Consider the following 18,572-nt stretch of genomic DNA (forward strand, 5'->3'; position numbering starts at 1 on the left):
AGCTCCGGAAAGGTATTAGAAGATAGAGTTTGTTTATGTGTGTGTTCAAGTTTAGCTATTTGCTCAATGGTGTCCATGAGAACGCGGTTCCTAACCCGTTTAGCCTGCGATGCCAGCTTCAACAGTAACCCTCTGCAGTATGCTTTATGAGCGCACCATGTGTTAGTAGCACTGGTATCAGTAGCTAAATTAACAGCAAAATACTCCTATAAAGGCAGCAGAAATAACAGGGCAAGACATATCATTACAAAACATGGAAACATCGGTACGCCACAAAGATACCGGAGTAAATTTCAAAGTCTCCTCAATGCTTATAGAAATAGGAGCGTGGTCTGACCACGTCATCGGATGTATTTCAGCTTTAGAAATATCTTGTAGCAGTTGGATATCCGTAAGAAAAAAATCTATTCAGGAATATGATTTGTGGGGCGCTGAGTAATGTGGAAAGTCCTTTTCAGAAGCATGGAGGCATCTCCAGGGATCATAAAGGTTGGCTGCCGTGATGGTCTAGGCTAGAGACTGTCTCAAATGCCGTGAAGAATTGGAGGTGTCCACCGAGTTGTTGATAATAGCATTAAAGTCTCCACAGTAAATAAAAAAACCCCTTTGTATTTTTGCTACCTTTTTCCGCAGGGAGTTGAAAATAGGGACCTGATGGGTATTAGGGGCATAGAGATTCACAATAGTGTAGGTGATGTTGTTGATTTCACAGACGATAATTATGAATCTGCCTTTACTATCGGACACTTGGGAATGTAGAGAGAAAGCGACAGAGTCACGGACAGCAATTAATACGCCACACTTCTTAGTAGGGCCATTAGATGTAAAGATATGTGGGAACAGGCGGTTGGAGCAGTATGGAGCTTTAGATACCGAGAAATGGGTTTCCTGAACACAAAGCACATCGCCATGTAGTCGTTGGGCTTCTTTCCACATCATCTGACGTTTGAATGGACTATTAAGGATGTGCACATTCAAAGAGACAATTTTTAGTACCATGAGGAAGCTTGGTTGAGTGATATGTGGTCGCCCTCAAGTGGCAGAAACAAAAATAGCATGGAAGGGTTTGAAAGCCGGAGTGGTACTCTTACGGGGACCATGGTTTTCAAACGTGGGCGAAGGAGGTCTGACCCTCCAATAGTGATATAAGAGGACTTGTCAAGATCTAGTAGCATAGATGGTGTTGCTGCTCTGAAGAAAAACACACAAAAAGAGAGGAAAAACTGGGGAGAAAAAAACAAACAAAAAAGTAACACATAAGTTCGCGTGAAACGAATCACTCGGATGTGTGGGGGGGTAAGTACCGAGGCAAACAGCCTAGAACGCCGCTATCCAAACTTACAGCGGGGAAAACATAAGATACCAGAGAACGTGGGAGGAGGCAGTTGCGTGTGTCAGCCTGCTACCTGTTCCCATTCTGAGGGATTTTTCTGGGGGAGGATTTTGTAGGCACGATTTCCTCCTCTGCTGGGATAAGGCCCCATTTTTTGGCAAGTTGAAAGCCATCTTCTTCTGAAGTGACCGTAAGGACTCGATTGTCCTTTGTAATCAGCAAATTGGTAGGGAACCCCCACTGGTATTTGATGTCGTTGTTATGCAATAATTTTGTGGAAGAAATCAATTTCTTGCGTGCTAGTATGGTGTGTTGAGAAAGGTCAGCAAACAGAGATCCCACTGTAAGGAGCTGGAAAACGAGCGCAAACAGCATGAGTTCCTCCTTCACATGATAGAAATGAACTCTCACAATGACATCCCGAGGGACATGAGCTGGGAGGAAAGAGGGTTTCGGCAACCTATACACCACCACCTCCCTATTCGGGGTGTGCAGCAGTAATGTGGATATCATATGCTGAATAAATTTGCAGAGATCTGCAATTGGGGTGTCCTCACCAATCCCTCTAAATTTAATGTTATTTCTGAGGGAGCGGTCCTCAATATCCGCCATTTTTGCCTTTAAAGTTGTCAGCTCATCTTCAACTTCGTTGTGGGCGTCCACTAATTCGTTATGAGCAGTGGCGAAATCCCCCATTTTAGTTTCCACTTGTGATACCCACTCACCCAGGTTTTCCATCTCTGTATTGATCCGTGTCATAAAGCTCATCATATCTTTATGTAGGGACCCTTTAAGGGTAACTAACATATCTTTCATAACAGTAGCATTAAGTGGCATAGATTCTGCTGGATAATCCTCTAGGTTCTCTATAAATTCTCTTGTAGTATTTTGAGAAGAGGAATCATAAATTTGCTAACCCCTCTGCTGCACCTCTGGAGAGATTCTCTGCCTGTTCTTGAGGGGACTGCAGGATGGTGTTCTCAAAGGAGAGCCTGTCAGCTCTGTGTGCACAGCAGGTGTCAGAAATGGACTCGCCAATCATTTTGGGACTCACGTGCCTTGTGGTTTGCAGTACCAGGACTGGCCAGTCACTTCTGCAGTCAGCCAAAACACCTGAAGCTGATTGCAGGAGGTGCATATAAGGAATGGCCAGACTTGCAATCAGGGCCTTGGTGTATGTTTTCCCAAGAGCCCCTGTACCTGCATCCTGTCGGCTTCCTGTCTGATCCTGCTTTATCCCTGACTCTGATTGAACTCCACCTGTCCTGACCTCTGCTATTCCTGACCACTCTCCAGTCTGCTCTTTTGGTACCTTGTCTGCCTGATTGTTCCTGACCTGACCCGTCCGACTACGCTTAGTATTGTTCTTTTGTTATCTGCTGGGGGTTTTGGTTTGGTTTGTTTTCACTGTGTTTATGTTTAGTCTTGCACTGCATTTATGTATTGTTTAGTCTTAAATAAATTATATTGTTTATACTATATCTGAAGCCTGCGTTTCCCTGTGTCAGTCCACCTACCTCTGGTCATACCCGGAGCCCTGACATTACACCAAGGCCAATCCTGACCAGAAGTGGCTGCACAGGGAAGCCATCTTGGCGTATTGTTGCTGGGAAGGATGAAACTTGATGAGGTGGTGTATTTGTCTCTGCTAGTGTTTGATGACAGAGATTATGCTTATCAAACTCTGAAGGAGTATACCCGGGATCAACTACTAGAGTGCATAAGGATCGCTCATTGCCTAATAGATCAGGGCACAGAGTTCTCTGAGGTGCAACCATTGATTCAGGTTTGTGCAGAGTTGGTTTCATCTGGTACCCCCGAAAGCAGGGATGAATTTTTGCCGCCATTTAGTGCCGACCAGGTAGAGTCCCTGGTATGGTTATTGGAGGATGATGTAGATTACTTTCTGGAGCGTTATTCTGCATGTTCACAACAGGTACTAAGAGACTGTATACACGCAGTGCAGTCTTTGACCAGACAGGTTTTGTGTAAGCTGAGCTTTGTTCAACCCATACTGTAGACATGGTCAGACTTGTTGCACCCAGCCTCAGTCAGCTTGCAACGCTTGAGGAATGCCTCTGCTCAAGGCACTCTTCCTGCATCCCCGACAGCACCCCCAGTGACGGCCTAGTATACTCTGCTAACTACCACATATCAGTCCCCTGCTCCCACTCGCTGCACCTATCCTTTCTTTAACCCTGTAAAGGAGTCCTCTGTAGCAACTGCTCCCTCCTTTGTTCCATCCCCCAGCTCTTCTCTGCCTACAGCTGCTCTATCCACTTACAAACCTGCGCTTACTTCCTGTGCTCCAGTAACTAAAACCAGGAAAAAGCGAAAATTCTTTCCAACCAGAACCATCCTGCCAGTATCCAAACCGGTCAGCCTGCCGTCTGAGAACCCGCCTTCCGTGGTTCAGCCTGGTGCCCCGGCACCCGCAATTCAGCCTGATACCCTGATGCCGGATGACCCAGTGTACGCTACCCAGCCTGATGGTTCTACCCAGCCTTATGTTCCTACCCAGCCTTATGTTCCTACCCAGCCTGATGAACTGATCAAGCCAGATGACCTGTTGCCAGATGACCCGATGCCCGCTGTCAAGCCAGATGACCCGGTACTCGCTGTCGAACCAGATGACCCAGTACCCGCTGTCGAGCCAGATGACCTGATGCCAGATGACCCGCTGCCCGCTGTCAAGCCAGATGACTCGGTGCCTGCTGTCTTGCCAGATGACTCGGTGCCCGCTGTCTTGCTTGACGACCCGATGCCCGCTGTCTTGCCAGATAACCCGGTGCCCGCTGTCTTGCCAGATGACTCGGTGCCCGCTGTCTTGCCAGATGACTCGGTGCCCGCTGTCTTGCCAGATGAATCGGTGCCCGCTGTCGAGCTTAAAGACCCGATGCCCGCTGTTTTGCCAGATGACTCGGTGCCCGCTGTCGAGCTTGATGACCCGATGCCCGCTGTTTTGCCAGTTGACTCGGTGCCCGGTGCCGAGCTTGACGACTCGGTGCCCGCTATCTGGCCAGATGACTCAGTGCCCGCTGTCTTGCCAGATGACTCGGCGCCCGCTGTCTTGACAGATGACTCGGCGCCCGCTGTCTTGCCAGATGACTCGGCGCCCGCTGTCTTGCCAGATGACTCGGTGCCCGCAGTCTTGCTTGACGACCCCATGCCCACTGTCTTGCCAGATGACTCGGTGCCCGCTGTTTTGCCAGATGACCCGGTGCCCGCTGTCTTGCCAGATGACCCGGTGCCCGCTGTCTTGCCAGATGACCCGGTGCCCGCTGTTTTGCCAGTTGACTCGGTGCCCGCTGTCTTGCCAGATGACTCGGTGCCCGCTGTCTTGCCAGATGACCCGGTGTCCGCTGTCTTGCTTGACGCCCCGATGCCCGCTGTCTTGCCAGATGACCCGGTGCCCGCTGTTTTGCCAGTTGACTTGGTGCCCGCTGTCGAGCTTGACGACTCAGTGCCCGCTGTCTGGCCAGATGACTCGGTGCCCGCTGTCTTGCCAGATGACCCGATGCCCGCTGTTTTGCCAGTTGACTTGGTGCCCGCTGTCGAGCTTGACGACTCAGTGCCCGCTGTCTGGCCAGATGACTCGGTGCCCGCTGTCTTGCCAGATGACTCGGTGCTCGCTGTCGAGCTTAAAGACCCGATGCCCGCGGTCTTGCCAGATGACTCGGCGCCCGCTGTCTTGCCAGATGACTCGGCGCCCGCTGTCTTGCCAGATGACTCGGCGCCCGCTGTCTTGCCAGATGACTCGGCGCCCGCTGTCTTGCCAGATGACTCGGCGCCCGCTGTCTTGCCAGATGACTCGGCGCCCGCTGTCTTGCCAGATGACTCGGCGCCCGCTGTCTTGCTTGACGACCCGATGCCCGCTGTCTTGCCAGATGACTCGGTGCCCGCTGTCTTGCCAGATGACTTGGTGCCCACTGTCTTGCTAGATGACTCGGTGCCCGCTGTGTTGCCAGATGACTCGGTGCCCGCTGTCTTGCCAGATGACCCGGTGCCCGCTGTCTTGCTTGACGCCCCGATGCCCGCTGTCTTGCCAGATGACCCGGTGCCCGCTGTTTTGCCAGTTGACTCGGTGCCCGCTGTCGAGCTTAAATACCCGATGCCCGCGGTCTTGCCAGATGACTCGGTGCCCGCGGTCTTGCCAGATGACTCGGTGCCCGCTGTCTTGCCAGATGACCCGGTGCTCGCTGTCGAGCTTGACGACCCGATGCCAGCTGTTTTGCCAGATGACTCGGTGCCCGCTGTCGAGCTTGACGACCCGATGCCCGCTGTTTTGCCAGATGACTCGGTGCCCGCTGTCGAGCTTGACGACCCGATGCCCGCTGTTTTGCCAGATGACTCGGTGCCCGCTGTTTTGCCAGATGACTCGGTGACCGCTGTCTTGCCAGATGGCTCGGTGCCCGCTGTCTTGCCAGATGGCTCGGTGACCGCAGTCTTGCCAGATGACTCGGTGCCCACAGTCTTGCCAGATGACTCGGAGCCCGCTGTCTTGTCAGATGACTCGGTGCCTGCTGCTCCGCCTGGTGGCCTGGTGCCCGCTGCTCCGCCTGGTGGCCCGCTGCTCCGCCTGGTGGCCCAGTGCCCAGCCTGATGTGCCTCTGTCTGGTGCCCAGCCTGATGTGCCTCTGTCCGGTGTCCAGCCTGATGTGCCTCTGTCCGGTGTCCAGCCTGATGTGCCTCTGTCCGGTGTCCAGCCTGATGTGCCTCTGCCCGGTGCTCAGCCTGATGTACCAGTCCTTGATATCCCGCCAATTACCGGATCCGGGCGGTGGAACATTTTGCCCATTTAGGACGGTTTGGAGCGTCCTGAGGCCGCTCCTTGAGGGGGGGTACTGTCAGGAATGGACTCGCCAATAGTGGTGGGACTCACCTGCCTTGTGGGTTGCAGTACCAGGACTGGCCAACGGGTGCTCTCAGCAACAAGAGGCTCACTCCTGCAGTCAGCCAAAACACCTGAGGCTGATTGCAGGAGGTGCATATAAGGAATGGCCAGACTTGCAATCAGGGCCTTGGTGTATGTTTCTCAAGAGCCCCTGTAACTGCATCCTGTCTGCTTCCTGTCTGATCCTGCTTGATCCCTGACTCTGATTGAACTCCGCCTGTCCTGACCTCTGCTATTCCTGACCACTCTCCAGTCTGCTCCTTTGGTACCTTGTCTGCCGGATTGTTCCTGACCCGGCCCGTCTGCCTACGCTCTGCCTGCTCCTTTGTACCTTGCCTGCCCGTTTGCTACCGACCCGGCCTGCCCGACTACGCTTAGTATTGTTCTTTTGTTATCTGTTGGGGGTTTTGGTTTGGTTTGTTTGCACTGTGTTTATGTTTAGTCTTGCACTGCGTTTATGTATTGTTTAGTCTTAAATAAATTATATTGTTTATACTATATCTGAAGCCTGCGTTTCCCTGTGTCAGTCCACACACCTCTGGTCATACCCGGAGCCCTGACATAGGTGTATACGGGACTGTGGTCTACGTGGGGACGTCTTGCACATTTGGTGGTCGTGCCCGCGATTGATATGCTTCTCGTCTAGGGTTTTTGGTTTGCTACAAACGCTATCATAATTTTTTTTTTCCTTTCTTCTAATCTTTTTTCTTTCCTCTTCTTTTTCCGATATTATGTTGGATTACTGCTGCTATTTGGTTCGGCTTTTTGCCGTCCCTCCTTGATGTCATTGGACATTTCATTATTTGACTAATACAAGTCAGCAGGATGTCTCTGTTTATGTGTTATTGTTCTGCTCTTACCCTGCGTAGGCGTATTTTGAGCTTGTTGTATTCTTAAAACAAAACTTTCTTAATAGAAATATTGAAACAGAAAAATATGGACCCATTTAAAATAGCCATCCAAAACATCACTACACATTTTGAATTATCTACCGTTTATATCTAAAACGGTCTCAGAGCTGGAAGCATGGATGAGTCTTTAAATCTCACTATTTGGGAGGTGCGATCTTTTCAAAATGGTCTCTTTTGCCAAACTTTTATATCCATTGCAGATTATTCCACTTTTACTTAGACAAAACAAAACTTTCTTAATAGAAATATTGAAACAGAAAAATATGGACCCATTTAAAATAGCCATCCAAAACATCACTACACTTTTTGAATTATCTACCGTTTATATCTAAAACGGTCTCAGAGCTGGAAGCATGGATGAGTCTTTAAATCTCACTATTTGGGAGGTGCGATCTTTTCAAAATGGTCTCTTTTGCCAAACTTTTATATCCATTGCAGATTATTCCACTTTTACTTAGACATAGTGGTATCAAAACAATAAATAAAGCCATAACAACTTTCCTGTGGTGCTCTAAGAAATTACGTATATCTATTTCTAAGTTATACCTCCCAAGGAGTGAAGGAGGATTAGTTCTCCCCACTATAATTTAGCCTGTCTTTTGAGGACTGGTATAGATTGGATATTAGAAAATTCTAATTAGATCCAATAGGGCACTAGAGGGAAAAATGGTGTCTCCTTGGAACCTAATAATTATTTTGCACTGCAATACCAACATTCTACTGTCTGAGCTAAAATACAATTTACCTTTGCGGGATACTCTTGCTGCATGCCATACAATCAGGGCATCTCTAAAGCTGCCATCGATGATCTCTAAATATTGCCCTTTACGTGTAAACCTAAAAGTTAACAGTGCAACCAATGCTAAAATCACTTAGGTGTGGAGAGGAAAAGGTGTATATATAAATATAGTGATGTCTAATTACCACCAAAAATCTTTGAAAATGAAGTCTTTCAGAGAACTATCATTACAATTTCAACTACCAGAAGACCATAAATGTTACTACAACCATTTGATTAAATATATCAAGTCCTGCTATAATTCAAAAAAAGATCCTTTTCAGCAATCTCTGTGCAATTAAGCATAAATGATATTCAATATCTGACCTCTATTCTCCACTAAACTATCAATTAATTTCAATAGTTTTTATTGAAGTTTTAATAACAAGACATTGTAGGTAAATACGGTTCAGTTAGAAATAATGCAGTACAGGAAAGTAAACAAAACAATATTTTCCCCACCATTTGGCTGGGGGTAATACTAGAATAAGTGGCATTGGCATGAGAGGTATGCTCGGTATATTCTGAACCATGGAAGGTTGTAGAAGAGATCTAGAGGGGATGGAGAACAAGCAGTAGGGAAATAGAGGAGGTGGGAAGGGGGAGAGGGTAGGGAAGGGTAAGTGCACTAGTCTAAGCAGATGGGTCAAGGTATTTTATAGTGAATTTATCAGAATTTTACAGAGCAGTTTGGGTTTTGTAACCATTGAGACCAATGGAGCTTAAATGTGCGATAGGTAGAATTGTTTAGGGCAGATCTTTTTTCCATACCGCATTGGAAGTTAAGATCAGTTATCAGTGAAGTAAGAGAAGGGGATTTAGTAGTGTTCCTGTCAGAGCCTGGGATCGAACTTGGCCCTTCTGCAGTAGGAGGCAATGTCTCTTCTCCTGAGCTATCTGGAATGCTGGACAGCTCCCTTGACAATTCTTGGATAATCCTGCCTTGTGCCTTGATTTCTCTTGAACCTTGAACTCCTTGCTCCTCCCATGAACTTCCTTATAAAAGCCATGTCCATGCACTTCCTCCTTGCCAGATTATTGTGCCTTACCAGCCAATATCCCGCTTATTGTTCCTGCTGCTGTCTTCATCTACGTTACCGACCTTTGGCTTGCTACTGACTATGATTCTGCCTCATCCTATCTACTACCATTGGTGACCGACCCTTGGCTTGTGACTGACTCCGCTTCTGTTTGATCCGCTTTTGGTTTCCAGCCTACTCATTCCCTGGTGGGGTGATCCTGAGATCTGCGACCTGGCATTCACACGCAGCCAACTCCATCTCCACCATTAGGAGCTCTGGGGAAGACTGGTGGATGCTTAGACCACGCACCTCAGGTGAGCCTGCGTCATTCCCAGGGTGGGCCGCTGGTGTACCAATCCTGCTGGTTTCAGGTAAGCCTTACACTGCTGTAGCAACTGGTCTCTGAACCTGACCTTATATCGTTACAGTTCCATAATTTAGTTATGTTTATTTTAGCTGCCGATGTGTGGATGATAATGGTACGGGAGTCTCGAGGGAAATCGTTGATTCCAATATGGAGGAGTGCTAGAGCAGCGTTTGGGGTTATTGGTGTTTTAGCTAATGTTGAGAGCATTTGGAAGACGCTGTTCCAGAAGAATTTGAGTGATTTGTATGTCCATAGTGTATGGAGTGTTGATCCTATTTTTCCGCATGGTCTCAAACAGGAGGAGGAGTGTTGTGGATAATATAGTGAAAGTTTAACGGGTGTTAAGTACCATTGATGTAGTATTTTTTAGGTACAATTCCCAATGAGAACTACATTGTGAGGCTCTATAGGTGATGGTGAAGGTTTTTTCCCACAAGTGTGGAGGTATTGGCTGTAGGAGAGTTTTTTTTCCCAGTTAATTGACGAAGATTGTAGGGTGAATAGTGAGTCTACTATTAGTGTGTAAAAGGTAGAGATACGTTTACCTGGATATTTTGTTTTGTTAAAAACTTGGTATGCAGTGGTAGGAACTTTCATAAAATGAGGAATATTTATTGTTCGTAAGCATTGAGCTATTCTCAGGTAGGTGAAGTATTCGATTGCGGGTAGATTAAATTTATTGTGGAGAGTCTGGAACGATTCCAAATTGTGATTTGTGTAGAGATCTTTTATGTCGGATTTTTCTCATTGTAATAGAGTTAGGGATGGAGTGATGAGGTGTAGTATATTGATTGGGATGGGTATGTGTTTTGTGGTGGTTTATGTAAGGATATATATTATTTATAAAGGGCGTGTCCCTTTCCCTTAGATGAAATATTACAGTGCCTCCAGCCGTTAAAATACGGCAAATATTTAGTAAACCAATAATTTGGACACCTTGATAATTTGATCACCACTTATTATTATACCTTGAATTCTTTTAGCCAATATGATTTCGTACCATACACACAAAATTTGCCTTGTAATAGATAAATATAAGAATTTATTTATGTACAAAAATTATATATATATTAACACAAAACGCAAAAGACTGGTGATAAATGAATATTGGTACACACAATCAAGAATATATCCTACCAATGTAAGACACAATAATAAAGTTTCTAACTAATTACATCAATCACAATTTTTAAATGATCTGATTATTTATTAAATTTATTAATAATTAATAATTTCGAATATCTCAAAGGTTATATTCTCGCAAGCCGTGGCCATAGGATTGCAAGAAGCAAGCCCTTGATATATGATACTCTGGTTATTAATATTCAATAAATTATGAAATATGAAAAAATTTATAATATGGCAATAAACAATTTTTAACAGTAAAATAGGATTTCTCTACATATATCTAACTACCCAATATTGTTGTGATACACTAAGATAATTTTATGATTCCACACAACAGAGAAAATAGGTTAATACAAAATCAAATAAACATCTCACCACACCCGGAATTCAGACTAGGCAACTCTCCCGTGGATTTAGCTGGCAGTGGAACGCCTTTGGACTGATATATAGGGCAAGTGAAAGATTCTCAGTAGGGGAGAATGTAGGAAGTTATAAGATTAGAGGTTTAGGAATTTAGTTAAAGTTTTAGGAAGTTTTAAAAGATGGAAGAGTAGTTGTTCAGCAGAGATCTTCTTCTTGATCAGGTCTTTCCATGAGGTTTTTATGAGGGTTTTTTTTTTTTTATCTTAAAGCACAAGGGCTTTTATATCCACTAGTCCATTGTTCTAAGATACCTTCCCACCAGGCTTCCTGATTGGCTAGTTGAGAAATGTGTGTACATAAGCTATTTCTCACCTGCCCGCCAGGTGGCGGTCATGTATCACAGAACAATGTGAGTATTTGAGATGACTCATACCTTGGGTGGAATCTTCAGGTAATTTCAGGAATTAAATATACGGCTCTTTCCAGATATAGCAGTGATCATACCTATACTATTCTAAATAGGGACCATGGAATATAGGTGTATATTCAGTTATTCCTCCTTGAAGTACCATCCTGTTTGTTTCCTGATAAGACATGTAACTAATGCTAGTCTATAATACATCTTACTTCCCATCATCTCAATACTCAAATTAGTGATATATAGTTCCCATTGCTGAGTATTTAGTGGTGTTTAAAATCTATAACATCTTATTTATAATCTGTTTTTGTAGTATATTTTTGTAATTATATACAGTGAACTTTTAGACTTAAATGTCCTGAATTTCACCTTTTTGTTTCAGAATCAACATTTTCTCTGTGTAGGAAAAAAAAACTCTCTGTTTGCCGGGCCCTTGTATTGGACTCATGGTAAACAACTGTTAATGCTTTCACCCTTGGTGAACAATAGTATATGGTAATAGTTTCAGAGGTCTGTTGGTTCATCACACTCTACAAGGTTTGGGTAAGCTCTCAGACAATCAGTTTGGTTCCTCTATTGTCATGTCCAGACCTTGTATATGTTTACCTGCTTATTGAAGTCTGAATAATGGTGTTTGATCACCTGTGGAACTTCAAAATAGTATTGTCTCTAGGAGGAAAGAAAAACAATCCCTTCACCCATTACATTTCTCTAGCCAGATGGTCATTCTTTCCAACCAAGACAAATTAACCCCTTAACATCCGGCTATGCTGACTTGATGTTATATAGGATTATGTCTTGATAAATCATGTTTTTGAGACATAATTCAAAAGCCCACAACAGTTTGGTATTTTCAAATGTAATAGTTGTAAGGTTGTACCAGGCTTGGAGAGAGGCTTGGATACAAGGGTGCACTGACGGATGCACTACGGCCGGCCAGTTCTGGGAGGGCATCATATGACGTCCTCCCAGAACGCTGTCCTCCATGATCGCTGTGTCCTACAGACACAGCTGAACACGTGATGGGGTAAAAGGCCAATCACAGCGGCCTTTTACCACGTGATCAGCCATGTCCAGTGACACACTGATCACAGGGAAATGCAATTGCCGGTTCTCGGCTGCACTTTCCTCTCGCTGTCAGAGCGTGAGGAAAGTACTGCTGAGAACCGGCAGTTGTCAGAGCAGGGATCGGCACCGATCATCAGGGCACTGATGATCAGTGCCCTGATGATTGGTGCCCAGCAGTGCCACTCACCAGCTCCGCCCACCTGTGCCCAGCAGTGCCACCCACCAGTGCTTATCAGTGCCACCCAGCAGTGTCACCCACCAGTGCCACCCACCTGTGCCCAGCAGTGCTACCCACCAGTGCCCATCAGTGCAGCCCAGAGGTGCCGCCAGTCAGTGCCACCAGTCAGTGCCCAGCAGTTGCGCCAGTCAGTGCCCAGCAGTTGCGCCAGTCAGTGCCCAGCAGTTGCGCCAGTCAATGCTGACTATCAGTACCCATCATAAGTGCCGCCTATCAGTGCTGCCTATCCATGTCACCTCATTAGTGCCGCCTATCAGTGCTGCCTATCAGTGCCACCTATCAGTGCCCATCAGTGCCGCCTATCAGTGCCCATCAGTGCTGCCTCATCAACGCACATCAGTGAAGGAGAAAAATTACCTGTTTGCAAAATTTTATATTAGAAACAAAGAAACTTTTTTTTTCAAATTTTTTGCACTTTTTTTGTTTATAGCGCAAAAAGTAAAACACCCAGCGATGATTAAATACCACCAAAAGAAAGCTCTATTTGAGAAAAAAATTATATAAATTTCATATGGGTACAATCTTGCATGACCGCACAATTGTCATTCAAAGTGCGACTGCGCTGAAAGCTGAAAATTGGCCTGGTAAGGAAGGGGGTATAAGTGCCCGGTAGGCAAGTGGTTAAGTAGGTATTTGGTTTGGTGTGAAGAGTATGTTTCGAGGTAAAAGTGGGAGCAATGGGAGTGTTTCCATGGTAGACCATAATTTTTCTTTTGTTGGGTGTCACCAAAAGTATATTTGGTCAAGAAGAGTCGCATTGTAGTACGATTTTAAGTGTGGAAGGCCTGCTCCTCCTCTGGATGTTGGACGTAATAGTAGATTTGTAGTACATCTGGGTTTTTTAGAATTCCAGAGGAATTTAGAGAAGACTGTAGTTTAGAGAAGAAGATATTGGGAATGGGAATAGGGAGAGTGCGGAATATGTGTCAGGGATCGCGGTGGCGAGTGACTCCGCGCATGTGCGGAGCACCGATCCATGCAATCCGGCGGACACTGAGACCTGTACGGCGGCGGCCGCGCATGCGCACTCGTGATCGCGGCCGCTCGCCTTGCACCAATAGCAGGGCAAGGCACTATTTAAACCTGCCCTGCACTGACACCCATTGCCGTATGGTCTTTGCTCCTGTGTTCCTGCTATTTGAGATTTGTTGCTGACCTTGCCTGAACCTGACCTCCGCTGACTTCTCCTGCTCTGACCCCCTGGCTAGTTTGACCTCTCTTCTGCATATCCCCATACCTGATCTGAACTTGTGTTACCGACCCCAGCGAGTGACCTGACTATTCTTCTGCCTGCCGCCTTGTACTACGCTGATCCCACTGTTACTGACCCGGCCCGTTCACCATGCTTACTACTCTGCCATCCAACCATCCATCCCGCTCGGATCCAGTCTTCCACCTCTTCATGCCAGGCTCTCTACCTGCATATACCTCTGGCGGATCCCTCTACCACGGATGGGGGTACTCAGGGGCCGCGACCTGGTCCCTGTCTGCTCCAAGCCCATCCCCACCATCAGGGGCCCTGGTGAACAAGCAGACTGGGGCTTGGACTCCGCGCCCTGGGGAATCCTGTCCTGTGGACTGCTAGAGGCCCCCGCTAGTTGGTTACTAACAATATGTATAGAATTTTTGGTACTATGAACATTTTCAGAGTCGCTACTCGTCCCAGTTTTGAGAGTGTTGATGTACGGAGTGTTGAGATTTCTCGTGGAATGGATTCAAGTAGTAATTTATGATTTGCAGGGTATAATTGGTCTATTGTTGAGTTTAATTCCTACATAGGATATGTTGTGTTGTTCCCAGGAGAAGGGAAATTGTTTGGCTAGTGATGTTTGAGTTTGGATAGGTGTGTGGAGATTTAAGATGGAGGATTTAGGTTCGTTAAGTTTGTAACAGGAAACCTCCGAATAATTTGGGAGAATTGAACTAATCGTTTGGAGAGATTTATGTGGGTTGGTTATCATTAGTATGATGTCGTCCGTAAAAAAAAACTAATTTTGTGTTCTGTTTGGAGGTGGGTAATTCCTGAAAATGATGGGTCATTTCTTAGTTTTAAAGCTAAGGGTTCAATAAGTAGTGTAAATATTATGGGGGATAAGGGGCAACCTTGTCTGGTGCCGTTTGTGATGTCAACGGTATCTGATAGTGTTCCATCTGTTAATACTTTGGCAGAGGGATTGGAGTAGAGGGAAAGGATGGCTGATAACATCCAATCCGTGATGCCAAATTTTTGTAGGGTTAAACGCATAAACTGCCAGTGTATTCGATCAAATGCTTTCTCCGCGTCTAAGGATAGTAATATGGAGGGTTGTTTGGTGAATTCTAGGTTATGGAGAAGAGATATGATTCTCCTAGTTGCGTCAGGAGCTTGGCGACCAGGGATGAATCCTACTTGGTCTGGGTGGATTCATGTAGGTAAGTAAGGGAGGAGTCTTTGGGCTATTATTTTAGCATATAGCTTTATGTCTGTGTTGAGTAGTGATATTGGTCTATAATTCTGGACATTTAGAGGATCTTTACCGGGTTTCGGGATAGTCGTAATTATGGATTGTAGCATGGTTGAAGAGCTTGGTCAGATATGGTGAAAGGTCAGGGGCAAATGATTTGTAAAATTCGTTGGTGAAACCATCGTTTCCTGGTGATTTGGGTGGTAAAGCTTTAATGTTTTTTTTCTATTTCCGCAGGGGAAATTGGGGTGGAGATAGTAGTGATCTGAAGTGAGTTGGGGTAGTTTGATAGTATCGAGAAATGTTTCCACATCACAGAGACGCTTGTTATTAAAAGGGTGGACCAAGGAATTTCCAGCTGAGGCACTGAATGATAAGCTCCTTTGAGGTTATTGTATAATTTGCAGTTCAATCATCAGTGAGAATTGGAGGGAAACACAAACTACTACATTGTGCTTTTATGCCCTTCTTGGTTGATAAATCAGATCCCTCAATCTGCTCTTGGTGTGGTACCATACGACCTACTCTACTTCATAGAATGTGGAGCTGTGCCCAAATATCTACTTTTTGGGATAAAATTTAAAATTACATACATGCTATATCAAGGATAGGAATTGAAAAAGTATCTGCCTATTTGGTTATCTGGATTCTCCTTCTTCATCAGGACTCTCAAAACCAATTATGGTACCAGCATGGTCATCACTGTGTTTGTTGACAGCTCATAGAACCATATTAAAATCTTGGACATCACCAAATGCTCCCAAACTAACTTTGGTGAAAAGAGCTAAAATCTTTAATGCATTTAGAAAACAGACACGATAACGCAAGCCCTCAATTCTACTAAAAGTTTCTTTAATTGCTGGCAAAACTTTATGGAACACTAAATGTCAAAATCTGAAATATCCCAAATGATGACACCTTTATTATTTCTATACACATTATATTTGTTTCTTCTTTCTTTGTTTTCCTTATATTTTTCACAATCCATATTGGTATATCATTATGGGTTACTCAGCTATATTGTTAGTTGAATAGTAATTCCTCATACATGCTTCCACTATAGATGAAAACTTGGTTAACTATTACTCATTTACAGGTAAGATAAAATGACTAAAATTGCAAGACATTTGCTACAATGTTTTATTACCAACGCAGTTAAAGGATTATTAGTGGATTGGAACAGAGTCTGGGTAAATGTATCCTTTTGTACTGTACATTTATTTTGGCTATACTATCATAATTTTTGTTTTGCTACACATAATTTGGAAACGTCCAATAAAAATATTTTTTTTTTAAAAAGTGTACGTAAACCTTTACCTTGTAAAACAACCCATTCAGTTTAAAACAGAAATTAAAGGCAAAACATTTATGTATACATTTAAAAAAAAATCATAATAACCTTTTTTACCCTTTTATATAAGTGATTACATACCCGGTTTTAAGCTGCATAAGGAGATGGGGAGGAGAAACAGCAGCACGCTGATCTGCCCAGCGAATGGCTGTGCTGGGGGGCTTGTGAGCAGAAGTCTGATCATTGGAGGACAACAGGCTGAGTTCAACAACAGCTAGAACTGTCCATGCTGTGCTCTCATTGCTAGTGTGGTCAGTTTATATTGGAAAGCTGAGAGACTGGCAGGAACACCAGGTATTTCACACAAAGGAAGCAATACAAGGAGAACAGGATACTTTCATGCAAGTATATGGCAGAGATAAAATAGAAAAACAATCAACTTAGTCAAAAACATCTATACCTATATGAAAGAGTATTGCCATCTGAACAATAAAGGTGAATTCCACAATACCTACAGTAAGTAACCAAATTATTATATCTCAAAGTGCAGCACAATAAAGATACACAAGTCTCATACAAATTCATACAGAAATCTCAGCCAAAGGTAATAATCCAAAAAAGATATGGACTGAATGGTGAGTCAGAAAGGTGTCCTAAGATACATCCAGAAGCAACACAGTGTACAACCCCATCACCAGATGCAATCGTGGCAGCTCACCTTAGGACAATGAGTTAACAGGACAGTCATTTCAAGCATTCCCCAATGGGGATCACACCTTCAATAAAACCGGCAATGATCCGGAATGTAAGGTCCTCAGAGGTATCAGGTAAATATGTAAAACCAAGAAGAAGACAAGTAGTGCTCTCTGCTTTATAAACTTTTTCTATGAATAATTAAAAAACAAACTTACAAATGCAGCACTTATCATAGCGGGAACAGAGCTACACAGTCACCTCGCATTTATATAAAGCCGCTGCTACCATGGAAATAAAGACGCTACCTGCACTACCAACAGCTGAGAAGTGGAATGGTCAAGCTTCCACGTTACAGGGATTTCACATATCTAAAAAGTTCTTACACTTGCAGGTTTTAAAATGTTGAGTTTGATTTATATTGTTTTATTTCGGTTAAGCAATAGTTTATATATTTTTTCATATTATTTGATCTGTATAGTCAGTATGCCTAGTTTGAGTGCTGCATTTGTAAGTGTGATTTTAAATTATTCATAGTAAAATTTCATAAAGAAGAGAGCACTATTTGTATCCTTCTTGGGTTTACATGATACCTCTAAGGACCTGACATTAGGGATCATTGCTGGTCTTATTGGAGGTGTGATACCCATTGAGGAATGCGTGAAATGACTGTCCTGTTAACTCAGGGTTCGTTGTCCTAAGGTGAGCTGCCACTATTGAATCTGGTGGCGGGGTTGTATACTGTGTTGCACCTGGATATATCTTAGGACACCTTTCTGACTCACCATTCAGTCCACATCTTTTTTTGGATTATTACCTTTTGGTTGAGAACGTTTTACAGACTTTTTCTAAGATACTTTACTGCATTTTAAGATATGATAATTTAAGTACATGGTAGAGCAGGCACATATCAAGAATATAAAATGTTGGGCTTACTGTACATATTCATTGAGGTATACCAAAATGGAGTTTTACAAATTGAGATAAGTCTCTTACTACAAGCTGATGCAGGACATGTAAGTATATCCCTTACCTTGTTACAACCACTTATCCTGAGGTAGAGTCTCAGGGGCAGCTGGTGTTCCCTCATGGGAGCCTGGACATAGCTGCAAACCACCCCCAGGTCACCTAACATGTACTCAAAGATGATGAAGTGGGTTTGTGTCTGGAAAGACGAGGAAAGCAGATTGCATGAAGTAATGCTGGTAGTAAATCTGCCAGCGGATTTGTACTGGTTACTGGACTGCAGAAAAGTGCACTGTAGTGTACTGGACAATAGTGAACTGGACTGTGGCAGACTGGAGTACAGCAGACTAGCAAATGATTGGTGATGACAGGCAGGGAGCTTGGGCAACACAAGCTGGGTAGAATGGATTTCCTGGTCACATGACACCATTTTGCTATATGACTTATGATGCAGACACATCATTAGATTGTAATCTTCAAGCAGCAGGGCCCTCCTATCCCTCTTGTATTGAACTGTATTGTTGCTGTATTGTCTCCAGTTATATTGTAAAGCACTGAAAAACTGTTGGCGCTATATAAATCCTGTATAATAATAATAATAATAATAATAATAAAAAATAATAATAATCACCCTGGGAAATACCTGGAAGTGTTTGTG

At 44.4% G+C, this 18,572-nt stretch overlaps 1 protein-coding gene across 5 annotated transcripts in view; it reads right to left on the reverse strand.

Annotated features, from left to right (window-relative positions):
• LOC149445363 (ADP-ribosylation factor-like protein 8A) overlaps positions 1–18,572 on the reverse strand; it is a 480,831-nt gene that overhangs the window by 255,754 nt on the left and 206,505 nt on the right. The gene's annotated exons all lie outside the window — the stretch shown is intronic.

Source organism: Staurois parvus, unplaced genomic scaffold, assembly GCF_062004578.1.
Source record: "Staurois parvus isolate SC_StPar_1 unplaced genomic scaffold, SC_StPar_1.0 ptg000725l, whole genome shotgun sequence".
In the NCBI taxonomy this organism is placed as follows: domain Eukaryota; kingdom Metazoa; phylum Chordata; class Amphibia; order Anura; family Ranidae; genus Staurois; species Staurois parvus.